Here is a 21,209-nt window from a genome sequence, read left to right as displayed (position 1 = left end):
ATCTCAATATAAACAGCTTGATTTACATTTTAATGTTCTCAAAATCAATTAAAGTTAAATATTTCGCGGAACGAATGAATATTCACCTAAGTGCCCAGCAATTTATATCAACTAGGATATATTTTATCTAAAACGAATTCATATTTGGTAACAATCTTAATCGAGCTACGTTCATTGCTCGTTTTATTGCTGAATAACAACAAAACCACAACCAAAACCGTCAATGTATGTGAAAAGATAGCTAATTTTCAAACGGAATGGTTTGTTCTCGCTTCCATGAAAACGGTAGTCACTTCAGTGAAGTTTCAGCTTTCGAGCTGGGCAGACGGCCGTGGTATGAAGGCGATTTCGTCCTTCAAACTTTCGTTTATAAAATACGTTACGCGAAATATTGTGTGGGCGCGATTAGTACATCCGTAGTGGAATTTAATTAAAATAATTGCTTCGGACAGTACTTACGAGTGTTGCGTGTTTGAAACGTGCTAATTGTAAAAACAGTAATTAGTGATTATGGGTATTTTAGTTTTCGCCAATGCAACGGATGTGAAAAGTAGGTTGAATAGTTTAAATACAAAATAGAGTTAAAATTTTAGTTTTATTTTAACGCTAATGATTTGAACTGTTATTTTTTTAAGGGGATGATTCATTGAACAGTATTAATTTTCTAATAAATTTGTCATCAATGATGAAAGAGATAATAAAATATTTATTTATCAATATTTAAATAAATACCTTTCCAAGTAAGATCGATAATATTTACTAAGCTCGTTTTTTTATAATTATAAATCTTTTGGGAATAATTTAACTTCCCTTGTAATTTATTAAGTTATATAAATGTATATTTATACATATATAAATTGTATAAATTTAATTATCAATTATTTTTGTATCAATATAATGAAAACATTAGTTGATGTTTTCGCTTCCAATCATAAATTTAAATTTAAAAAGAACGATCCAAACGAAAGTCTACTATTAAAATATAACTTAAACTTTTATTGTATTGAATATTTTTCATCATTTTTTTTATATCTACAATATAAATCTGACAGTCTACAAAATAAGGAAAATCAACTTATTTATTCGGCTTAAAAGAAACATTGGTACAACGTTAATACTATAATTGACTATTATAATTAAATATCTTCGTTTATAAAATATTAATACATACAAAATAATTACCTAACTAAAATACATAATACGCAATTATTAATAAAGAGTTTGAAGTGAAAATTATGAATCATTAGAGGGTGCGGTCATATACGTTCTGAATAAAACACTCGCCACTAACACCGTCTGAAAAAGGCTGAAATTAAAAAAAAAAACAGCGCTCTCTATATGTTTTTCTGTACATTTGAAATTCGAAATTTGAAATTAATCGGTAACACTTTTAATTTCAGCTTCATCTAATCGGCCATTAGAACCTGTATGAGTAAACTCGAAACTCAACGCAGAACACGATCCTAAATTATGGAATACACGAATTGTTAATGGAATCGTATAGCTGTTCATTCGTTTTAGCACATCTAGACAAATAGACATAAATACATACATAATCGGTTAAAATTCTTAATGTGTTGAGCTGAAAACATACTAATATTATGTTCGTGTTAATTCTCTGGTGTAACATGTTGTGGAACTATAAATATAATTATAGCAATCATCATATTATTATTAAATATACAGATTACTTGGGAGAGCATTGTGAAGATGAGCTTGGGTAAGTACCACCCATCTCAGATTCAATTGCGTTGGGAAAGAAGATGTCATATCCCTTGTGCCTGTCACATTGGCTGACTTATCAAACCGGAACATAACAATTACAGTTTGGTGGTGGTATATGTGATGGTACTTACACAGATGTGCTTGCATCCTTACCACTAAGTAATCTGCGTAATTTGTGTCAATAATATTTTTTATCGTGTACTTAGCAGTATCATGGAATAACTATGATTTTACTTCATTACTTTTATACAAGACATCAAAAAAATCTTAAGCCGAATTTCCATATTTTTTTTAACCTTTCTTCGTCTGGTAGGTAATTTTCTTAAGTGCTATCATATGATCATCTTTCTAGCTGACTACGTAGGTACTATGTAAATTATATGACTGCTCGAACGATCTCTCTTAAGAGAAAGAATATTCAACGAACATTTAAAAAGCTAACGATTTCGACATGTCTCGAATATATTATCCAGATAACATTTGCCTTCAGCGAGACATTTGCGTATCTGTGCGTGACCAAAGTATATTTCTATTCCCCAGAAAAACTATGGCAGATAACACGTCGGTTAACATTATGAAATTCTATGAAGAATTTCTCCATCGTCCGTGATCAACATCGCAATCATTGACCTAAAACATAAACTACTTGATATATATATTTATTTACATAAAGTCAGATAAGCAAATGGGTTAAAGAATGGTAAATCAAATCAATTTTACTCAAGATAACTTCACAGTGAAGCGTTTTTGGATCGTCGATATTTAAATACTACCACCATTCCGAAAGCAGCCTCCAGCGAGACGAAACGACAGGAAACTCGCATAGTTGCTCTTTTCAAATGATCAGATTTACAATGGTATTTTTCTACAATAATTAGTTTACTGTGTTGGAACCCGAGCCTAAATCCTGGCGTTTTTTTCTTAAAAGTGTTCTTTTAATGAATAATAAGATTTATTTATTAATTTAGCCTTAATAACTAAATAATTTTTAAATTTAGTAAATGGTAAATTGATTATATTTCCCGGTATCTTATTATATGTGTTTGTAATATTGCCCAAAAACGTTCTCTGTACCGTATGCAAAGTAACGGTTACAAGTTTATTCTTATTTCTTGTATTAAAAGTATGTATACATAAGTAAGTTTTTATGGAATATTTTTGTATGATGTACGAATATTCTTCTGTATAAACATTATATTATCATAAATATATTTTGAAGCAGCCTATTGTCCTAGGGCTAATATTACAAATAGTTCAGTTCAGTACTTATGTCCGTGAGTTTTCCTAATTATTTTTATTGCATAAATGGCACTACTTCGTTTCGCTACTAGGGCATACAAATGGGTGCCCCACTGAAGTTTGGAGTCAAGAGTTATTCCTAAAAAAACCTCGGACTCAACAAACTCAAGTCTTTTATTATTCAAAATGACCGCAGAAGAATTGGACTTGACATTTGATAGGGAAAACAAAATACATTTAGTCTTTTTTGCATTTAGTACCAAATTATTTATGTCAAACCAATCAAGACCCCGTGACAGAGCACTACTTACAACGTCATAGTTTTTCATTTCATTTTTCTGTCAAGTTTAAAAATAAGGTATGTATCATCTGCAAACAGTACAATGTCGCAAGTCTTATTTACGAAATAAGGTTAATCATTTACATATATTAAGAACAGGAGAGGTCCTAAAATTGAACCCTGTGGTACTCCCATTTGCGCCAGACCGCCATTTGATTTTGCACAGTCAACAAACAACCTTCAAAACTCTTTCATTAAGGGAGGAGGAAATGAATTTCAATGCAGGGCCCTTGACTCCATGATATTTAAGTTTTTCTAGAAGAAAATGCCTAACTCAATCGAAAGCTTTTGATAAGTCACAAAAAACTCTAATAGCATTTTGTGACTTCTCCCAAGCATCATATCAATCGAGCGATCTTTAGTGAAACCGAACTGTTGAGAACGCAATAGCTTATTAGAGTTAAAGTGTAATAAAAATTGAAAAAGCATGATTTTTTCAAAAATTTTACTTAATACTGGCAAAATAGAGAAAGGTCTATAATTGTTTGGTTCATTTTTATCACTGACCTTAAAAAATGGGAAAACTTAACTTAAGTTTAATAGATCAGGAAAAATACCAGATTGTACATAATATTTATTAGAGATGACAGCTAAATAAGGTGCCAAGTCGACAATTATGTTGTTAATAATTGTAACTGATAGATCCCATGGATCACTGGTTTATTTTAGATTTAAAATATTTTAATACATCATACGGAGTTATACTTTCATAAGACAATTCTACCTTATTCAGTAACACTTAAGTAAGACTAAGGCATCATTAGGTGACGCATTAAGTCCTTTGGTATTCACAGGAATATTAGAAAAATATTCTTCGAATTGGTTGGCCACATTTAAATCTTCACCTACAATATTCCCTTTTATTTTAAGGGATACCTGCATCAAAGTTCATTCCGCCTATCTCCAAACCTATAACATCCCGAGTAGTTTTCATTTTATTTTTAGATTTTAATATTCTATTCTATTCTTAATACGCAACGAACGAGCTGTTTGACAAACTTGTTTAAATAACTTATAATATTTTATAAAAAATTGAAAAAAATACGGCTATATTCCTTAAGCTCATTTCTACTTATATATGTAGATACCGGTAGAGTGCTAGAGTGAGAACTGTATTTGATTATTTTGATAAAAGGATTTGAACTAGAATATTTTATTGAATTCGTTTTCAATTAATTTTAAAAGAGAATTACATAAAAAGTTGGGATGATTTGAGCTAAAATTCAATTTTTGAAAGTAACATTGTAAAGCATTATTGAAGTTAATTAAGTCTTTTACAGGAATTGGCCTACAAGTGATTTTCCGTTTCTTTTGTTTTTCTTTTATACCTATTGACACCATTTGCCCAAAATGATCCGATGTTAGGTTTGGCAAGATTTTCTTATTAACGTTTTCACAATTATTACAAAACACGTTTTCTATTCAGGTTGCTTTTCTAAAGAACGCACTTGAAAATTTATAATTGTTAATACTGGGTGGTAGTTGATTTAACAGGATCCAATGTTCTGTTGTACAAAATATGTCAACGTTAAAATACTTTAAAGATAGAATAGTACTATTTCGTTTTCTTTGCTGAATAAGCTCTGTATATTTAGGTGTACAAAATTAATAATATATTTAGAGTGCTTATCCGTTGTCTTATTACCTAGGTTTTTTTAATTTATTATTATTAGTAGCACAACTACTAATCAAGGGTATATTATTTTTAATTATAGTATCTAAAATTGGATCAAAGATATTATAAGCTAACCATGTAGCTACAAGTCGTTTACATTTAAGTGGCGAGTACATTGTATCATTTGTCAGCTTAAAGTTAAATGTAAATTTATTGATATCAAAATTTTTAGACTTTGGTTATTAATTTTCTTGTTCTTTTGAATCACCTATTTCCATAGTCATTGACTGTTTAACCGTTCGTAAATGTTGAAAAAGAGTAACTACTGAGTTTCTTGCCGGTTCTTCTCGGTAGAATCTACATTCCGACCCAGTGGTAGCTTCACTTAGTATAGTTTGTAAAATGAAAATTTAAACTGCTTGTAAAAGCCTACTTGAATAAAGTATATTTTGATTTTTTAAATGTAGATTGTACAGAAAATAACCAATAAGAAACTAGCTGTAGTTACTCTTTTACACCAATCAAAACGTACTTGTATATTACATATAATAAAAATTATATTTATGTATCCTGTACATAAGAAACTAATACCAAGCTCTCTTATCGTTCGTAATAAGCCTTAAACATTAACATATTTTTATAATTAATTATTTCTTTGTAAATGTATAAATTTTGCTTGCTAAAACTTGGCTGAATATTGTAACTTAACTATTCCAGTGTACGTAGGATGTCTGAATATGACATTTATTTCGTTTTTGTTTTATATACCGGTTATATATAAATACAGCTAAGTGGTTCTCCTTTACGCTGTATAATATTTTATTTAAATATATCCTATTCTTTCTGACATATGACACAATCTGTATAAGGGACCAGACTAGCTATAGAACCATTCGTGTTTTTTGTTACAAAGCACATGTCACTTCTATATACGACAACGGCAGCGATTGTACACAATATAAAAAGGATTGTTGTTTTGATATAAAGAGTGATATTTGTTTCGTAATAGAGTGCATGTGCATGTGCATGTAGGTACATGCCATATCTTTTTGATATTAAATATTCATAGACGACAAAAAAATCCCAAAAAAAATCTGAGTTTCTTTAGCCCGTTCTTCAGCTTAGGTCGAGTTATTTTCATTTCCGAATAGCAACAGTTAGTGTTTAATTTGTCAATAAGTATGTGTAAAGCTTCTATATTGAATAAGGGAATTTTATTTGATATGACATCTCATTTATACAATTTTAGGAAGTGTAACATTCTATAAATGTCTTGTAGGGTTAGAATGTTCTTTCTTGCTGAGAATATTAGCGAGATAGTGCATATTTGGTGGTAGTTTGTGCAAGCATGTCTGGGTATGTACCACGGTTTAACGTTGGCGATGTAAGGAGTGGTTGAAATATATTTCTCGCCAATTTCTATGGACATTGGTGATCACTTACCATCAGGTGATTCATCTACCATACCAACAATATTAAGAAAAAAATCATTTGGCACAAGCAGGGTGTTTGAAACCTCACGATGTATCCTTTAACCATTATAAACACAAAACAATTACAAGATATTCATGTGGTGTTTATCCCGATATGAACCTGTAATCTTCGGTTGACATTGGGCCTTCGACTTACTATTGGTGTTTTTCTCTGAATAAAAACATAAATCTTGATACTCGTGGTAGAAGTACTTAAATTATATTTTTTTGAAATACATTGTTAAGTTAAACAAAAGAAAATAAATCACGGTTCAATTAACGGTCACGAAGACGCGCTTTATACTAAAACGTTACAATTATACAGTCATGTCACAATTACTTGACATTTTGATATAATGAGTGAGTTTCGTGACCTAACACGTGTATAAATGTCACATTTGACTTAACTTGTAGACTTACGTATTTTAAGAATATTAAAATAATAACTTAACAAGAAATATTAATTCCTTGTACACTATTTTTTTTTAAATTTATGTGGTAATGATCCTCGCTTAGTATAAACGAACAGGTTTAACAATAAATTCAAATATTGTAAGGAGACAATTAATAATAAATTTTATGTGTTTACTACACAAAGTAACGCTAGCGTTCATCTAATTTTCATATTATACAACCAAGTTTACTTCTATGTTGCTCCAGTCTATGATAAACATATGTACGGCAAAATATCATCAGAATCAACGCTGACGTTTAGCTGCTAAGTTCTAGATTAGCTAAAAACTCTTAGACATTAACTATTCCGATACTATTTATTACTTCCCGAATTCAAATACAATCATTACATTTTCAATCCACTGAGTCATTGCTGTCCTTTTCCTTGTTTCATTAATCAAATATTCGACTTCAAATAGAAAATAATCTTCTGCGAGAAATTCGTTGAAAAGTTTGTTAATCAGGATCGATTAACAAACTGACTACGGACGACGTATTTATCAATACATGGTATATTGTCTGACGCTTTAGTTCAGTAGCAAACTGACTGTATAGTCAGATTTTAATTAATTATTTGGAATATATAACATTACAAAGACGTGTAAATAACAAAAGTAATATTGTGCACTATAGTATAGCCTTCGTAGTTCTCTAGTGTTCTTTAAGAAGCGTCGTGGAAATGGCTCAAGAGGTCTATACCCTGTACAAGATAGCTTGATCTTTTTGACAGATGTAAATAATAAAAAACACTGAAAATAATAGACGCTTGTACAATGTTACATCGGTCGGATGGTAGGGACGCGAAGGCAGTAACTGTTACAAATATCGATTACGAAAATCCTTATTAAAGATCACTGTTAAGTTATTTTTACTAACGGGGGTCCTTTTGGTTGGGAACTCTTTAGCTCTTTTTAGAAAAATAAGTTACAAATTCCATCGTTCCATCGACTGTTATATAGGTTATATTTTCTGTTTCTCATCACTAGACCCTCTATCAAAAAGATCAAGCTAACTTGAACAATGTATAATCAATAATTATCGTAATTTATTTGTGTTGAATAAATATTTTCTTAATATCATGTTTATCAATGATAAGTATTTACGTATATAAAGTATATTTTAAAACTCAGTTTATGTAATCGTACATTCGTCATTATTTTAATACGGGGCAATGTAAATGTTTTAATAAGAATCTCAGAAAATTTTAAAAGGTTTTCTATATTAAAAAATAATAAAAACTTTTAAAGGGAACGTTTATTACACGGCTAACGAATCTTACGAGATGACTCACAATGGGAATATAATAATCCTTAAATGATTTCATGTAAAAATACAGTATTACTCATTTGCTCGTAAACGCAAAGATGACAAAAACTTTTTGATAATCCAGCTCCGTCAATCGGTTTTTCCTAAGACTGAATTATTTCTTATTCCAACTTAATCTGTGATACTGAAGAAATACTTTAGTTATACTACGATTATACCGTTTTGTGTTGGTGGTCATAATACAAAAATCTACGCGATTATTAGATAACCATGAAATTTACAGAGTTTACTTTGAGCAGTAACATTTTAACTTCTGTTTATGTAATAGAGCCGAGATAGCCCAGTGGTTAGGACGTGTGCATCTTAACCGATGATTGCGGGTTCAAACCCGGGCAAGCACCACTGAATTTTCATATGCTTAATTTGTGTTTATAATTCATCTCGGGCTCGGCGGTGAAGGAAAACATCGTGAGGTAACCTGCATGTGTTTAATTTCTCCTCTAAAACTTCTCCTCAAAGGGAGAGGAGGCTTTAGCCCAGCAGTGGGAATCTAGAGGCTGTTAATGTTATGTATGTTATATAATAGGTAGGTCGACGAGCAAATGGACCACCTAATTTAAAGTGGTCACCGCTCATAGACTTTGGTATTGTTTGGTAAGAAATATTAACCATAGCCTACGCGTCAAAGCACCTTCGGCACTAAGATGTTATGGGACATTGTGCCTGTTACACTGGCTAGCTTATCATTCAAACTGGAACACAACAATACTACGTATTACTGCTTGGTGGTAGGCTAAATGATGAAAAGGTGGTACCTACCTAGTCGAGCTTGCATAAAGCTCTGCCACCAAGTAAACTCTTATGGGAATATTAAAACTTTTTCTTCATTAATATCTACTTATTACTAATACCAGTGATTCTGAGATCAGGAATTGTGTTTGAAAATGTTTAAAATGTGAAATTAGGATTAAAAATTTGTATAAAACTTCGCATATTTTCAATTATTGATATAATAAAATTGGTGTCTAGCAATACATACGGGTAAAAGATATAATCGGTATAGTCTCATTGAATTATCATCCCTTGAGGAGCTAAAATTAGGGATGAGATATAGAAGTTCATTATAATAAAAAAAATGTTGGTGGGTAGTTTAGTAAAGTGGTATGTTATATACATCATATATATCTTTATATATGTATTAATAAATACGAGTAAAAATAGTCGGAATAGTCTTATTGAATTATCATCCCTTGAGAAGCTAAAATTTGAGATGAGAGTTAATATAAGAAGTACATCAGTGTATATATTTTCACTGAACTCCACTTAAATGGCCGATTTTTATAATTTTTGTGTATTTTAGTACTTTATACGGCTTAGATTGAATTCGCTGATAATGATAGATAGATAGGATAGGACTTTTTTTGGATTTAAAAAAGAAACTTATTCCGTCCATAAGAAGTTAGGATGAGCATGTACTACAAAATAAAATAAAAATTCCATTCAAACTCGTGAACAAACAATTTGTACATTAAATCAACACAATTATAGTATTGCATGTAGTTTTTATGTACACGCGTAATCATCCTGTATAATAAAATCTCTGTAAGCCTCATTTATACTGGCAATTTCATTTATCACTACAAATAAACTGCAGTTATCGAACATCGATAAAACTATATTAACGTTCGTACGAACCTACGCCCTATCCATTAATACGCGACATTATCTATGGGACGGCCGTTTGAACAATTTTATTGCAACGCTAGGGGTAATGTACATTATACCTAGAATAATAAAATCTCTCGTATAGTAGATAATTTAATTAAAAATTCATATAAACTTTAGTTAAAGCTACGGTTTTCAATACTGGGGTAACTCGTACAATAATTATTTAATTTATACTTTTAGTCAAATCATTTTTTATATATTATCAGCCAGTAAATATCCCACTGCTGGGCTGTGGACGCGGTTTGGTTTTAAGTGATCGTCAAGTGTTCGATTTAAAAAGTTATATCCTTCTTTGGAGTTTAAATTACTTCAATCTCGGTTCAGTGGTTTGCTAATGAAATCGTAACATAGAGACAGACAGACGAACTCACTTTCGCATTTATAATATTAGTATAGATTGATTACTTATGTAAATTGGTGGAAAATAATAGCTAATGAGTTTCTTGCCAGTCTTCTTGGTACCATCTGAAGCTACTTAAATGAGAAATGGTTTGATTTTAAGACGGACACAAAGCCTTACCACCAAGTGGTTTATAAAAGTGTGGGCAGATATCACTCTGGATTATTTCTCATTACCATTAAGCGTATACAACAGTTCTCTTAAATAAATGGGAACTAGAATTAAATAGACACTTTATTTTATTCTAAGCGGAGGGAAATTTTCGCGTTTTATTATACTTGGTTTTATATATGTAGTATATTAATAGATTGGCAGAATCTATCGCTAAAATGAATTGTAGCTATAATGAACTGTATATCCATACTATATAATATTATAAATGCGAAAGTAACTCTGTCTGTCTGTCTGTCTCGCTTTCACGCTAAAACTACTGGGCCGATTTAAATGAAATTTGGTAATAACAAATAGTCACACAAATAGTCACACACACAAATAGTCTAGAGCCTGAGAAATGACATAGGCTTTTATTTGGAAAAAAGTGCTGTAAAGGGTTGAAAAGTTTAAAGTTTGATTGACATTTTTAGAACTAGAAGGATAAAACTTATATTTTAAGCTGTACACTTATAAACTAACATATCATGACACCCATTAAGGAGCGATTTTTTCCAATTCAACCCCTAAAGGGTTGAAATATGGGACTGATGTTAAATTGACACAGGAGCATTGTTAAAAAAATTAACCATTCCTTATATAATCGATACGCCAGTAACCTTAAGAAATAAGATGATTTGTCACGTATGCTTGTTACACCGGCTCACTCATCCTTTAAACCAGACCGCAAAATACTAAGCATTGCTGTTTAGCGGTAGTATATAAAATACAAAACTATATCACCAAGTGAATTTGGTCATAGATGTTATTTTCGAATATCAATGTAAAAGCTTCAGTTATGGTGGTTAGCTCAGTATAGTATATGTATTCGTGTATGTTATATAGGTAAGTTAATATTGGGTCTAGCTACAACTTAACGATTCTGTCGAAATATCAAATTTACCTAAACTTCATAGCAACCGTTAAACCGTATACATCGATGTTGTCGCTTTATTGAGGTTGTACAGAAATGGTTTTCAATATTAAGGCCTTTTATACTATTAGGTTAATATTTATGTTTATACAGGGTGTGTAAAGATTAAGAAAATATTTATTGCAACATTCGCTATTAAAATAAAAGTTTAAGTTTTCGTGTATTTTTTATTAGTTCAGATTTTAATAAAATTTCAGTTAGTTTTGAAAATATACCAGCAGTGGAGAAATGACAATGAGAAGAAGGCTAGGAGAATATTCAATTGCTATTTGATTCCACACGATGTTTTCCTGTAACGAACAGGAGATGAATTATAAAGATTAATTTACCACGCGAAGTGGCGTTGGTTGAGCCTTTGATCTTCGATTAAGACCCATATGCCTAAAATATGTACAGACGGACATAGTTACAAATAGGTGAATACTTATTCCACAAAGCTATTCCAGAACTGTTAGTGGAGATGTATGTGGCAGAACTTCACTCGTAGATTGCAACACGAAGTCCTTCACCGCTGAACACGAGATAAATTAAGCGAGTCTCCGGTCCTTGTCCATATTTTGTCCTACAATCTTCAATTAATCCATAAATTTACATAGATTTGAACTGAAATACAAAATACTACAAAAAGTATCTTCAACTGGTCTTAATAAGTTGAATAGTGAAATTTTTCCTTCCAAATTCAAATATCAATGAATAATATTCTTGTTACGGCTTTTAAATATCGAACACCTATTCAACGGATAAATGCAGCTCTTCCGACAACTGATCAGGCTTCCTTTGCAATTCTAAGACTTGTTATCATAAATACCGAACAAGTGACTCCCTAGCTCTGAATACTAACAACATTTGCATCGTTAGCACTATCAAAACTCTATTACTGAATCGTAGTTGATTTTTGAATTAGGAACGAGTATTTTTTCTCGTTAAATCTTGGGAATTTTTTGACGAACGAAGCTACATCAACTGAAACGCGGATAAAGCGTTATGCCCACTCCATGTGATGTTCCTCCCTTCCTGTCACACACTTTTTAAAATAATATTTTAAAAACTTTTTTGTATTTTTTTTTCATTAATTCAGGGGGGATTTTTATTTCCATAACTAAATTAAATTTTCTATAAAAATGATAACAATTTTTTTTCTTGTCATGTTTTATTACGCCTGTCATTTAAACCATAATATATAGCGCAGCGAATTTAAATTCGTTCCAACTGGATGTACCACAACATTTTTTTTATAATAATAAATTAAAATTGCTGTATAACGACAATTTTTGATTAAAATCATCTATTTTACATGTATTTTAAATGTAGTCTTTCACGGTCATTTATTTAAAAAAAAATACGTATTAATATAGTTTTATTTAATATAAATGGTAATTGGTTTTTTTTTTGGAGTTTCATATGGCCAGTTAAGATTCTTATAAAGTTTGCTCTTTCTAATGGGATGTAGAGCTGTGTTTGTTCTGATTATACCACTAACATTCATTCAAAACATTACGGAGCTTACTCAAGGATGACGAAAATATATTTAATTTTTATCTAAGATTTTATTCGTTGGCAGGGCTTTGTGGAATACCGTCTGTGTAGGTACTCTCATCATAACAACCAAAAAGAATTACTTAGTTTTTTTTTTCTGGTTTAGCTACAGGCACAAGGTATCTAATATCTTAATTCTGAAGGTTAGTGGTACATGGACGATATATTGTATATTGACGATGTAGAAAATGGTTAGTATTTCTTACAATTTCTTTGGGCGTTGTTATTTACCACCGTCCACCTATAAAATAATAGAAACAAACAAACAAGCTGTGTCTCTTTCATTGCCAAACCACTTAACAGAATTTGATAAAATTTTGATATGAAGCAAGTTGGAACTCCAAGGAAGGACATAGACCACTATTTATAGCTAACACCTAACCTAGCCCTAAAAGCGAGCCGAGGGCGACAACTGTTTGTATAAACTCAAATATATTCTATTGTTTAAATGAATCGTATCTTAATTTTTTTTATAAATTGTACAGACTTTCATAATCTCTTTTTTTTATTAATTTTAGTTTTACATTAAAATAACGTGCAACAATAAAAACGCCGTTACGGTTAGTGACGTAGAAAATTAAAAACTCAAGCGTTCGAATTCCTTTCTACCTTTTAATTGAAATTGCTGGGTTACCTTCACGAGCTTGGTATATACAGATAGTATAAAGGTATTTAGAAAAAATCACAACAATTCAATCGACTTAAGCTTTCTTTGTTATGAGATATACTGGTGGTCGTTCATATGTTGAAATTTGTTATTAATTTCTAACAAAAAATATAATAAACACATAAACGAACTTTTATTTTAATTTTATTAAAGTTCTTTAATAAATGTATATTCCCAAAGCTCAAAGAACATGGCAACTTTTATTTTACTTATAAAGATAACGTCTAGATGTTTTTTTTGTTCTGAAAACTTCATCAATTTCTGATTTTTATATAGATGCTCTGGACCACAATATTATTTTATTTGTAAAAGAACACATACTTTATACTATGTATATAAAACTGGTTAATTACCAAGATGCAGTTACCTGGGATTAAAAAGGTTGACGTTACCACGTATACTAGTTATTTTGTTAATTAATTATCTATTAATTAAACCGAAACGCCCCTGTGGGTCTTCAAGCTTTAAACCCAAGCTACTATATATTTTCATATGATTATAAAATATCGACCGAACTTTCATAAAAACTTAAGGGACGAGTTCGACAATGTTTTAACGACTAATCTTTATTTATAAACAATCATTCATCATACGTTCAAATACAAACCCAAAATAAAAACCAACATTAAAAAAAGAACTTCGATACACCCTACCTAATTTCACCCTCTTGGGTGATAAATTTTCACAAATTCCGTAATAGGTGCCTTTTAATCATAAACAGAGGTTGAAACAAAGATTTCTTACATGTAACTTATAATAACTCAGTTTCGTCCCTTTAAGGATATTTTTTTAAAAACGCTTTAACAGCTGTATTTTATTCAGAAATTGAAGCCTAAATACCCATTCCGCAAATATTGATAAAAGGGAAACTTCGATACAAATTTTCCTACTCAATTTCATCATTCCTAGGTGATCAGTTTTCGGGAACAGATGTCTTTTAATCATTTTTTTCTTGGTGGTAGGGTTTTGTGCAAGCCCGTCTAGGTAGGTACCACCCACTCATCAGATATTCTACCGCCAAACAGCAGTACTCAGTATTATAATGTTCCGGTTTGAAGGGTGAGTGAGCTAGTGTAACTACATGCACAAGGGATATAACATCTTAGTTCCCAAGGTTGGTGGCGCATTGGTGATATAAGGAATGGTTAATATTTCTTACAGCGCCATTGTCTATGGACGGTGGTGACCACCTACCATCAGGTGACCCATTTGCTCGTCCGACTAACGATAACATAAAAAAAATCATTCATGTCAGCCGTAGTCCACTGCTGGACATAGGCCTACATACTAGGACCTACATACTAGGACATAGGCCATGGGAGAGCCCAAAGATCGCCACAACGACCAATCTTGTCTTAATCAAAAATATAAGCATAAATACTGATTTCGATTTTTGTAACATCCGAAATGACGAATTGTGGATCTGAAATGTCACTCTTAGTCCATAAGGAATTACTGTGCAAAATTTTGACCGTCCATCGGCTGTTTGTGTGTCAGCTGTTAGATATAATGTATTTCTACTTTGAATAAAAGCTCAAATGAATATACCTATCGAAACTATATGAAACGAAGCTACGCAACAACCAGCCACAACAACGATGCTTCGGAACTATTCGAATTCTAGAAAAATAAAACATGACTGATAAATTGAATGAGTGTCAGTTGAACTCCGTCTACCAGACAAAAAATAATGGGAATTCGAATTTGTTTCTGCTCAATTTTTTTTCGTACCATTATAAAAAAAAAGAGTCAGTAGTTCATCGCAGGTAGTAGGCATCTTTCCAAACCTGTATACACAATAACAGTATCAGCCTGTAGATTTCCCACTGCTGGGCTAAAGCCTCCTCTCTCTATGAGGAGAAGGTTAGGAGCTTATTCTACCACGCTTTTACAAAGCGGGTTGGGGGATACACATGTGGCAGAATTTTATTGAAATTAGAAACATGCAGGTTTCCTCACGATGTCTTCCTTCACCGCCGAGCACGAGATGAATTATAAACACAAATTATGCACATGAAAATTCAGTGGTGCTTGCTTGGGTTTGAATCCGTAATCATCGATTAAAAGGCACGCGTTCTAGCCACACCAACCATCTCTGTGTAAATAGTGTTAAATATTTGACGATCAATGAGCAACTGTAACTCATTTATATTGAATAAAGATTTTAACTGTTGGTTTTTATAAGACGGGTACGGACGCACAAATGGTAATCTCATGATAAGACACCAATCCCATATACCCCGCTTTATGTAGGGACGTGTAAAAGCTTAATCAGCGAAAAAATGCATCTGCTCTTGTGTAAAAATTAAATATATTTTAGTTTTGTTCTGTAGTTCATAAAAAACCTTTTTATAAAATAATATAGTTAGTACTTTTTATACAAAATAGGGCAATAGTGCCACTATCGAAAACTGAGTCCAAAGTGACGTAGATATATTTTTTAGGTGAAAACTATCGAGTTTTCTTTCGGCTTATCATCTGAAGCCCGGTTTCCTTCAATGTCAGTAGATGCGATCTAGAACTTTCTCTTGACGATTGCTTTTATATTGAACGCGCCTATCTTAATATTATAACTTATCTCTTTTTCGTTTACTCAACATACTTACATATTTCTCATAATAATTAACTTCCATTAATATTAATACATTATATATTAACTAAGCGGCTTATTATTATTTTTTTAATTTATTATTTATAGACTGGCAACACACCACACTATCGAAAGTGGATAACATACCTGATACATTCTACAGTCAGGTCATTAACCTGGACGTTGGTGCTCTAAGAAATATGAACCTTTAATAATGAGTCACCAACCTTGGGAGCTAAGGAGTTATATCTCTCGTACATTATTATACATAGGCTCATTCGCCCAACACACAGGAACATAACGCCAAGTAGTGCTGTTTAACATTAACAGCCTGTGAATGTCCCACAGCTGGGCTGAGGCCTCTCCCTTTGAGGAGAAGGTTTGAAACATATTCCACCACGCTGCTCCAATGATGCTGCTGAACATACATGTGGCAGAATTTCGTTAAAATTTGACACATGCAGGTTTCCTCACGATGTTTTCCTTCATCACCGAGCAATTTAAAAAACAAATTAAGCGCATGAAAATTTAGTGGTGCTTGCCTGGGTTTGAACCCGAAATCATCGGTTAAGATGCACGCGTTCTAACCACCGGGCCATCTCGGCTCGGCAAGTAGTGCTGTTTAGTTCTACATATTTACAAAGTACTACATTCGAATTAAATTAATAAATGATTGAAAGTATCAAAAATACTTTTTAAAGAGGGAATATTCAAAGTATGTGTATAGTAAATATATAAATGGGAAAATAGGATTGAAATTTGAGTCTCTCGTTGGTGATAAACGAAGTGTATTTTTCTTTGTAGCTTAACAATGGAATTGAATTTTATATTGTCGTCACAGACAGACAGTTGTTACGGTAAAGTGAACTATGATTGAAATGTATTTGTTTCGTTTTCATGTGTTTAATTTGTGTCTATAATATTTTTTTTAACCGGCTTCACAAAAAGGTTCTCAGAGTATAACAGAGCTGTTGTCATTTTTTTAGTTTGTTACCTCAGAACTCCGTCCTTTGCGAAGGTATTTGTAACGTACTTATGTATGTTTTTTGTTCGGGAGGATATGCTACCCGTTTGGTCCCCTTTGATAAAAAATTACACTCTTAATAATGAAAACATACGGAATGTAATTTTACATGGGCTTGTGTTTTATTTATTTTAAGTTCGTTTTTTTTTTGTTACAATTTTATATAATATTTTCGGTGGTAAAATAAAAACATCGTATGTCAACACGCTTGTATCGTTTAAAGGTTTACTATATCTTTATTTAGCAATTTGCATTGACACATGGTGGAATAGCCTTAAAAAATTGGTCCGCGAGAGTAAAGGAAGCCTCAGCCCAGCAATGGAACTAACTGCCTCATTGGTCTAGTGGCTAGTTTATAAACAAATGAAAAAATAATTGTTACTAGAACATAAAAACTGGGTGCTTATAAAACATTCACTTGGTGGTAGGGCTTTGTACTAAGAGCGATACTCAGTATTGTTGTGTTTTGGTTTAAAGTATGAGTGAGCCAATGTAACTAAATAATATCTAAGCTCCCAATTTTGGTGGCGTATTTTCGATATAAAGAATAGTTTTCAGCACCAATATTTACGCCAATGGTGACCATTTTCCACCCGTCTATCGTGCCTTAAAAAAATCAAGCAACCAATAACATTTAATTAAGCCTTTTTATCGTTCATTAAAGACAATCAATTAAAATATTTAACAATACAGTATATACGTAACTGACGACCTCCGTGGTCGAGTAGTGTATACACCGGTCATGGGTACGCCTCTCCGAGGTCCTGAGTTCGATTCCCGGCCGATTCGATGTAGAAAAATTAATTAGTTTTCTATGTTGTCTTGGGTATGGGTGTATGTGGTACCGTCGTTACTTCTGATTTTCCATAACACAAGTGCTTTACCTTCTTGCATTGGGATCAGAGTAATGTATGTGATGTTGTCTAATATTTAATATTTAAAATACATATATCGTAATAAAATATGTCATAATATATCCACATACAGCGGAACAGTGTGGCGAAATAAAATGAATCTCGTACTCCTTAATTGGATAGCCTTTATCTAGCTAGGGGTCATTAAGGAGCGATTACTTTACTTTCTTATGTCTTACTAACACAGCGTCTTAACATTTATTTATACTAGTAGTCGTCCACAGCTACGCTTGCATTTTAGGGGTCAGTCGTCTGGTCAGTTTTTTTTTTACAATAACAGCCTGTAAATATCCCACTGCTGGGCTAAGGCCTCCTCTTCTTTTGAGGAGAAGGTATGGAGCATATTCCACCATGCTGCTCCAATGCGGGTTGGTGGAATACACATGTGGCAGAATTTCGTTGAAATTAGACACATGCAGGTTTCCTCACGATGTTTTCCTTCACCGCCGAGCACGAGATGAATTATAAACACAAATTAATCATCGGTTAAGATGGACGCGTTCTAACCACTGGGCCATCTCGACTCTGTCCAAGCTTGCTTCATATCAAATTTCATAAAATTCGGTTCAGTCGTGAAAGATGAACAGACAGACAGATAGTCATAGAGTTGCTTTCGCATTTATAATTTAAATATATATGTTAGACGATTCAAATTATTCACAAGAAATGTATAATACATATTGAATTACTGATTTGTGATTTAAAAGTTTCAAATCAAAACATCGCGTGGGCGTTACAATGTTTTAAAGCTATGCTATATTAGTTTAAACGCTAAATATATCGTTCGTCACTTTAATAGTCTAAAAAGTATATGAAACAGCGAGGATCAGCTACTTAAGTAATAAAATTATAAGATACTATAACCTTCTCGGAAACGCGTTACGTCTGGTATACGTTTTATGTATATTAGTTTAATGGTTATTTCGGTTAGACATTGTAAACCTCCTTTGTTTATATACTCGCAGAATCAACAATCCTAATCAAATAAAATTCGTTTCAAATACCGTCATTTTTTGTCTCATAAAATCTATGTACATACATTTTATTTAAAATAAGGTTGAATATAAAAAAAAAAAAAATTAAGTAGAGAAGCATTGTTTCAGTTTTTTGAATAAAATTATTTTATAAAATAAAATAATTATCGTAATAATATTTACGAAATATTGGACTTACTCGAATATATTTTTTCTTATATTATTTGTATCCTAGTATAAAATAAGATGTTTCAAACTTCGAACAAATTACTTCTAACGTTGTCCTTTTAAATATTTTCATAACCCGAAAGACTATTGAAGTTTTCCGATAAACGAAACGTCGAATCGTACCGCTTCTCCGCAGGCTTAGGTACGTTGTATATCGGACTCGCCATGTACTCGAACAACCTCTTTCGTTTTACACGCCAAATTGACAGAATCGTGAACAATGTAATCTTGACGCTCCTCGATGGGTATTCTGTTAAGAAACATTCTGGGAAATGTTCTTGTGGAACAATAAAGTTTCAAAGATATCTGTTTCATTGAGGATTTTCTTTGTTGAGATGGCCCAGTGGTTAGAACGCGTGCATCTTAAGCGATGATTTCGGGTTCAAACCCAGGCAGGCACCACTGAATTTTCATGTGCTTAATTTGTGTTTATAATTCATCTCGTGCTCGGCGGTGAAGGAAAACATCGTGAGGAAACCTTTATGTGTCTAATTTCAATGAAATTCTGCCACATGTGTATTCCGCCAACCCGCATTGGAGCAGCATGGTGAAATATGCTCCAAAACCTTCTCCTCAAAGGGAGAGGAGGCCTTTAGCCCAGCAGTGGGAAAATTTACAGGCTGCTAATGCTTTGCTAAATGCTTTATTACTTAAATTTAAGAGAATTCACGGTTTATTTTGAAATAATACACTATCAATAATATTAGAAATTCTAATTGTGAACAGTTTGTATATATTATTGTATATGCATACATATATAAGTTTTTTGAAACGAAGTACCTCCGACTTGCAGTAGAGTGGACTAGCAGGAATCGTCGCGTCAGGAAAATGCATTATGTCTCTGCAGGCGACCTTACTCTCTCTCTTCTTCCCTCTCTTCTGTCTCTTTCTTTTAGTTACTATTAATTCACATGGGATTTTAATACAAAAATATTTTTGTTATTAATTTATTTCATGATTTAATACGTAATATATTCTTAAGATAATATTATCTATATTACGCAATGGATATTCTGGATTTTTAGATTCACAAATATCCGATACCGAGTTTCGGATATATTTTTTATCGCTCGACCATTATTTGACGCAAAAAGCGCCTGAAATAGTTGGCGGTGTTAAAAAAGGTGTGCTATATTAAAAGTTGAAAAAATTCGGTCTAGAAAATTCTCACTAACGGAAAATATCATTTTTCTTATAAAGATAAGTTCAGTCTTTAATATAAACTATAATAATCATCTGTTTATATAAGAAAATATCTAGGTTTGTATTGTCCAAGACAAACTATTATTTTGGTTAGAATAATTGAAATATTAACAAAATATTTTCAATTTATTTATCAATTATACTAAATGAAGTATCTCAATATATGTTTATTCCTTTAATATATAACAATATGTTACAAAAATTACTACTAAAAATCTTTTTTTATATCTATATTTAATAACAAATGCATTATTCTCATTTTATGCGTACACATTTCTTAAAGGTCGGCAATGCACCATCCGGTGTCACAAATGACCATGGGTGTAATAGTCACTTTCCTCCAGCTTTGCACCAGGTTTGCAAACATGAGGGAGGCTACTCCTGCTAAGCCTAAAAAAGTGATATATTAAGGCATTCTATGTCCTAACTTTTAGCCTAAACCGATATTATATATTGGTGGCAACTGCTTAAGAAACATATTAACATATATATTTTTTTTAATATTTAATTTTAATATATATATCGCCTAGAAAAAACTAAAGTGTATTGCAGTTCGACTGATTTTCAAATACTATATGTCCTAGCTATTAATTCAATTATTCATTAAATTTTATCGTTCAAACATTACGATATATATTTGATGCGGTGACAGATCAACTGATAGGAAATATGGAATAGTTAAGTTATCGTTTTATTTATCGCTCAGTGAAACGAAATTGTCATTCAACCGGAAATGCTGCTAATATTCTTG

The 21,209-nt window shown here is 32.0% G+C and overlaps 1 protein-coding gene across 1 annotated transcript in view; it reads left to right on the top strand.

Moving 5' to 3' along the window:
* Positions 1–501: 501 nt before the first annotated feature.
* The window catches only part of LOC125071588 (hemicentin-1-like), a 106,068-nt gene continuing 85,360 nt past the window's right edge, over positions 502–21,209 (top strand). The window contains exon 1 of the mRNA XM_047681909.1: positions 502–550. The gene's annotated coding sequence lies outside the window, so the exon portion shown is untranslated. The remainder of the gene's footprint in view (positions 551–21,209) is intronic.

Source organism: Vanessa atalanta, chromosome 19, assembly GCF_905147765.1.
Source record: "Vanessa atalanta chromosome 19, ilVanAtal1.2, whole genome shotgun sequence".
NCBI lineage: Eukaryota > Metazoa > Arthropoda > Insecta > Lepidoptera > Nymphalidae > Vanessa > Vanessa atalanta.
This window is presented reverse-complemented; position numbering and strand designations above follow the sequence as displayed.